The sequence below is a fragment of the Artemia franciscana genome, chromosome 13 (assembly GCF_032884065.1).
Source record: "Artemia franciscana chromosome 13, ASM3288406v1, whole genome shotgun sequence".
Lineage (NCBI taxonomy): Eukaryota > Metazoa > Arthropoda > Branchiopoda > Anostraca > Artemiidae > Artemia > Artemia franciscana.
Genome location: NC_088875.1, coordinates 36345095 through 36351455, shown reverse-complemented (window position 1 = coordinate 36351455; position 6361 = coordinate 36345095).

Below are 6361 nucleotides of genomic sequence, written 5' to 3'. Positions count from 1 at the left end.
AGTTTGTGTGCGAGGAATCTAAACTATGCCTTGTCTGGAATTTCGGGTAACACGAATTTCTGTCTACTCTTTCTCGTGAAGGAAACCTTGAAAGCACCTTGTTTGATATTTTATATTTGAGTAATACAAACAAATTTTCTGCTCAACACTTGCTAAGCACAAACTTCAGAAGAATAAAATCGTTTGCCGCAATTGAATCGGGATCAAAGGGCTTAACTTTTTTCACGTCACCAAAATGAAGTAAACCATTACTTGAACCAACGTTGAGATCAAGATATTCTCTATCACTGTTTTTCAACAATTTTTGGTGACTACCATACTTCGTTTTGTGGTCCTCTATGCTTTTGTTTTCTCGCTGGCTCTATTTTGTCTTTTTATGTGGGTTTCTTTTATCTCAGTGCGTTTTCATTTGTAAGCTTGCCGCCTTAAAACAGTTGGCTGATATTGGACAAACAGGGTAAATGTCGAACATTTCCAAAAAGTGATTGTAGGTCTTTTTCAGTCTGAAGAAAATGATTATAGGTCTTCTTTTGGACCTCGGACATTGTCAAGGACATTCTCAGGCACCATAACTAGTGATCTGTCTGTTACTATAAAGGGCAAAAAAATTGATTCGAGAAAATATCTCTTTAGAATGGGGAAATTTATGTTGCTCGAAAGCAGACACAATGTTTGCCATGCTAAATTTTTCCAGAAAATGCTGTGTTCTAAGCTCTGCCACTTCATAGGTGAAATTTGCTTTTAGAATTGTGGTTATCCAGATGTAGAAGAACATATTTCATGTGGTTTTATATGTTTCATAAAACGCTTGGCAGATTCAAGGAAGCTGTTACCATTGACCCATCTACTTTGGTTAGCTCGACCTAGCGTTCCTGGTGACCCAGCACTGAGCATAGGACCTTAGTTGTTGACTAGTGGGTAGATATGCACCAGAGGCATAGTGGCACCAGATGCAATGCAAAAGCAGACTATTGTCACGATCGGAGAGCTTGAACCCTTTATCGCCATCAGAGATAAAAACCGAGATTGAGGTAGGAGGTTTAGGACCCCTGTCTCATCAACATTTCATATTCTATCAGGTCATCCTTTCAGCACACGGAAATAATTTTAATGTTACTGAGTAAAAAAACACATATTGTCAAGGAGTTATCTGTGTGTTTCTACCCTAAATACATCCTTATAGAGACAGAGTTGGTTTGGACAAACATAAAATATATTTAAAAAAAAAGACATACAAATAATTTCCATAGATGGCACCCAATTGTGTGCTCTAAAATTTTCCTGTATGAGTTGCAGTTTTCCTTAAAAAAAATCCTGTTGCAAATCCAGCAAGCTGGTCCACTATACTAAGTTCCAAACAGAAACCCTTGGAAAAAAATTACGTTAGAAAACACTTCAAAATAGGGGACAAACGGTTGCACGCATCTGGATTTAAACTAGCATAATAATAGATAATGCACATCTCTTGATTTTTAAAAATTGTTTGCTAAACCCCTAAGGGTTCGTGCTTGACCGTACAGATCAAACCCGTGTCTGGGTCAACCCCGACTTCCACTTTGGATTATTTTGATAGACTTTGTTCTAAGGAACACGGCAAAGGCTATGGGAGAACATTAGTTGACTACAAGGGAAACCTCTCATAGAGTTAGATTATGTTGATAATTTGAGTGTCCTGGGGGAAAATATTTCCAAATTAACAATTTTTTGGCATTTTGTGAGTTAAGGATGCAAGAATAGATTTGAAAACTAATGTTAAGAAGGACAAGTCACTTAGACAAGGAATACATTAAGGTGAAGTGGTAATAGTGGGTAACAAGATAATCGATCAAGTGGATAAATTCACTTATCTAGGTAGTTTTATTAGTAAAGATACTAGACTAGCCAAGACCCAGGGTATCTTTCCAAAGTTGAAAAAAGTTTGGAAGAATTAGAAGATAAGTCTGCATACAAAGATTAGAATATTGGAAGCTACAGTGATGACAATAGTCAGGTATGGTTTTGAAATGAGGGTGCTTCGGAAGACCGAGAAGGATTTTTTAAATGCTTTGGCTGACCGTATTTCGGACAGTAACCTGTACGAAAAGTGTGGTTTTATCGCGCTTTCTATGGCTATAATAATAGAAAGATCGAGATGGCTAGGACATGTTTTTTGAATGAAGGATCACGGATCGTATGATCGTCCTTTCTGCTCATCCATCTAGGTCCAAATGTAAAGCAGTTGTCGTTCCTGAATGGGGTGAACAGAGGTCATATGAAAGGGTTTCAAGGAAATTTGTACTTGATGGGAAAGTGTAAAGAGGGAAGCTTTGAATAGATTGGGATGGAGAGTATTCGATTTGAGTTTTCATATTCGAAATTCCTATGTATGGTTTTGGATACTTTCTTATGGAAAACTGTCGAAAATCGTATTCTAGCTGGTGTAGTAAAGTTCAAAGGGGATTAAAACTAGGGTAGCGTTCCCTTAGGTTTGACCTGACTAATTATGTTGGCGTCCTGCTGGCATAGTTGGAAAGCTTAAATAGCGTTTGAGAGAGGTTTGGTATAATACGATTACTTTTTATTTAACTTTAAACACAACGGTGCAAGGTCTAGCTATAAATACGCCACTGGGACTAATTGCCCCAAAAAATAAACAAATACAATAACACCAGTACGAATTATACGACATTAAGACACTTACGATCTTCAAGGTATTCCTAATTAAAGGGACCAGAGATCATTCCAGCAATTAAGATAGAAAAGTTACTCGACCCAATAAAATTAATTTTAATAGAAATTAGTTAATTTCTGCTTAATGGGACAGGTTACCACGCTGGGATTCACTTCAATATCTATCTTTATTGGTTTATAGTCTGTTTTTTTTATTATTCAAGAAATAATATTTAAAAGTAAATTTCAAGCTCTACAAGCGTTGATGACAAAAATTTATAGGGACAAGTGGTGTTACAACTGTGCTAAAACCTAATCGTTTTTAGAAATGATTAGAGAAGGAGAATCAAATGTGAATCGTTTGATTTTTCACATGTCGTGCTTAGATTTGGCTAAAATACCTTGTTTGCGAAATTTCAACCGTGTAACATAGAGTGATTTAGCTTTTTTTTTTTTGTTACCGGTTTTATTTGTACCCTTTTTCACTGCAAACCAAAATTGCAAAACCTCTTAAAGCCTCATTTGAAAGTAAGTATCGAGTTCAAGAATTTTTTCTCGCCAGAAATTTTGTATTGGCAAAACCAATGCTACAGGGGTGAAAACTAGTTAGGAAAATTTAGGAATAGAAAGGACTGGATAAGTCACAAGCTTAAATTAGGAAGGTCCGTGTTCGATGCGGTAACCATCTCCGGCACCACTATTTGATGTGGAATGCCCTTGAGTCCCCACTACTTGCTCTCTAACGCCACACCAGTGCCATTGGCGGTGTCGCTAGTGCCTAGTAACGTTATTGAGCAATCAAAAGTGTTCTTCGGGCACTGATATTGCAACCAGTGTACGTGTGAAACGTATACTGTCGTTTCAAGGGCCACACTCTGTGCCACCACTGACGTATCTCTATCTTTTTGGAGAGTAAATGGACCCTCCTGTCGGTATTATGCCGAAGGCACTTTTCGCAAACTTTTCCTACCGTGCCTGGGTTCAGGGAAAAATAATCTCACACATTTGGAGAAAATAAATCACTTGTGTTCCTCCAAGTGTAAACTCTAACAAAATATGCACTCGAAACTCCATAACGCAGACTTTGCAGTCTAGGAACGAACTAACTGCAAAAATACTATATCAAACAGTTAGTGATAACGAACTGTAGTAAGGAGTAACCCGGCTCAATAGTAACCGAAGCGAATATATAAGTTTCATCAAGATTAATCCAACCCATCAAAAATTACGAGCCTGAGAAAATTTGCCTCATTTTAGAAAATGGGGGGAAATACCCCCTAAAAGTCATACAATCTTAACGAAAATCGGATTCAGCGTATCAGAGAACCTTTTTGTAGAAGTTTGAAGCTCCTATCTGCAAAAATATGAAATTTCGCATTTTTGGCCAGAAGACAGATCACGGATGCGTGTTTATTTGTTTTTTTTTTCCCAGGGGTGATCGTATTGACTGAGTGGTCCTAAAATGTCGCGAGAGGGCTCATTCTAACAGAAATTAAAAATTTTAGTGCCCTTTTTAAGTGACCAGAAAAATTTGAGGGCAACTAGGCCCCCTCCCACGCTCATTTTTTCCCAAAAGTCACCGGATAAAAATTCTGAGATAGCCATTTTGTTCACCATAGTCGAAAAACCTAATAGCTATGTTTTTGGGGACGACTTACTCCCCTGCAGTCCCCATGGGAGGGGCTGCAAGTCACAAACTTTGACCTGTGTTTATATATAGTAATGGTTACTGGGGAGGGTATGGACGTTTTCAGGAGGTTTTTTTTTGGTTGGGGGGTGTTACGTGGGAGGATATTACCATGGGGGAAGAGGATTTCAATGAAGGGAGCGCAGGATTTTCTAGTATTATTTGAAAAAACAATGAAAGAATAAATATGAAAAGTTTTTTCTACTGAAAGTAAGAAGCAGCACTAAAACGTAAAACAAAAAAAAATATCTCGCATATAAGGGGTTTACTTCCTCTTAATACCTCACTCTTTACGCTAAAGTATTTTTAGTAATTTCAACTATTTATTCTACGGCCTTTGTGATTCAGAGGTTATTCTTAAGGAACTGGGACAAAAGTTAGGCTTTAGTGTAAAGAGCGAGGTATCGACGAGGACTGAACCCCCTCATATACGCAATAAAACATACGAATATAGAAGTTCGTTACGTAAGTTAATTCGTAAGTTACGTATATTTTTTACCAATGAAAACGTTCGTAAAAAATTAAAAGCTCTAGTTGCCTTTTTAAGTCATCAAAAAATTGGAGGGAAACTAGGCCTCCTCCCTCGCTCTTTTTTCTCAAAATCTTCCGATTAATTGCAATTAATTAATATGCAAATTTTGTTTTAATTATTTATTTGCGGAGAGCCAAGATCAAAACATGCATTAAATCAAAAACGTCCAGAAATTAAATTAAAAAAACAAGTTTCTTTAAATGAAAGTAAGGAGTAACATTAAAACTTAAAACGAACAGAAATTACTCCGTATATGAAAGAGGCTTTTCCTCCACAACGCCCCGCTCTTTACGCTAAAGTTTCTTACTGTTTTGAAAAGTAGAGTTAAGAGAAAAGTGGATGTTTTTCAATTGCCAAGTAGAGACAGACAGACATAGATTTTGACCCAAAAATGTACTTATTACAATACCATCGACTTAGTAATGGGAATTCAGCCTGTCCTTTGAAATTATTTAATAGGGAAATGGAATTAAGAAAGGAAAACAGGTCTTGTATCTGAAAAAAGAAAGAAAAGGGATAGGGAGCCTCAACAGTCTATCGTGTTGAACAATGTCTAGATTAGGAATTTTTGTCCTATTTTCCTTTATTTTGAGTGACATGGCTTTTTTTTCGTCTCGATCTACTCCTAAAAAAAGGTCGATGTAACGTCAGTAGAAATAAAACACAATTATGAAATGCGGCAATATTGTGTTTAGATTATCTTATCAAGATTTCATTATTAACATCTAATTATTTCGGGGCCATTCACTAACGTTTTAGGCCAGTCATTAACAATCATGAATCAAAATAGGTAGCCTTTTTTTCTTCGTCTTGGGCTACTCCTATAAAAAAAGGTCAATGTAACGTCGGTAGAAATAAAACACAATTATGAAATGCGGCAATATTGTGTTTAGATTATCTTATCAAGATTTCATTATTAACATCTAATTATTTCGGGGCCATTCACTAACGTTTTAGGCCAGTCATTAACAATCATGAATCAAAATAGGTAGCCTTTTTTTCTTCGTCTTGGGCTACTCCTATAAAAAAAGGTCAATGTAACGTCGGTAGAAATAAAACACAATTATGAAATGCGGCAATATTGTGTTTAGATTATCTTAACAAACTTTCATTATTAAAATCTAATTATTTTGGGGTCATTCACTAACGTTCAAGGCCAGTCATTAACACTCATGAATCAAAAGAGGTACAATATTTATGTATATGTGACGTTGCAGAAAGGGGGAGGGTTTTTTTAAGCCTTAGGATTTTACAGATGGAAATCCATGGTGTCAGCTAGCTTAAAAATTCCTGTAAATTAATTGTATGGGAAAATAATTTGTGAAAAATTTAATGTTCTTCACACCCTTCTGTCGTGCAGATTGGAAATCTGTGTTTGGATGTGATTTCAGTAAAAAAAATTACATGAAAAATATATTTTAAAAACAATTGAGGTGGGAGAGGGTCCAGATTCAACTTGAGCCCTTATCCGTACAAGTTCAAATCCTTCAAAA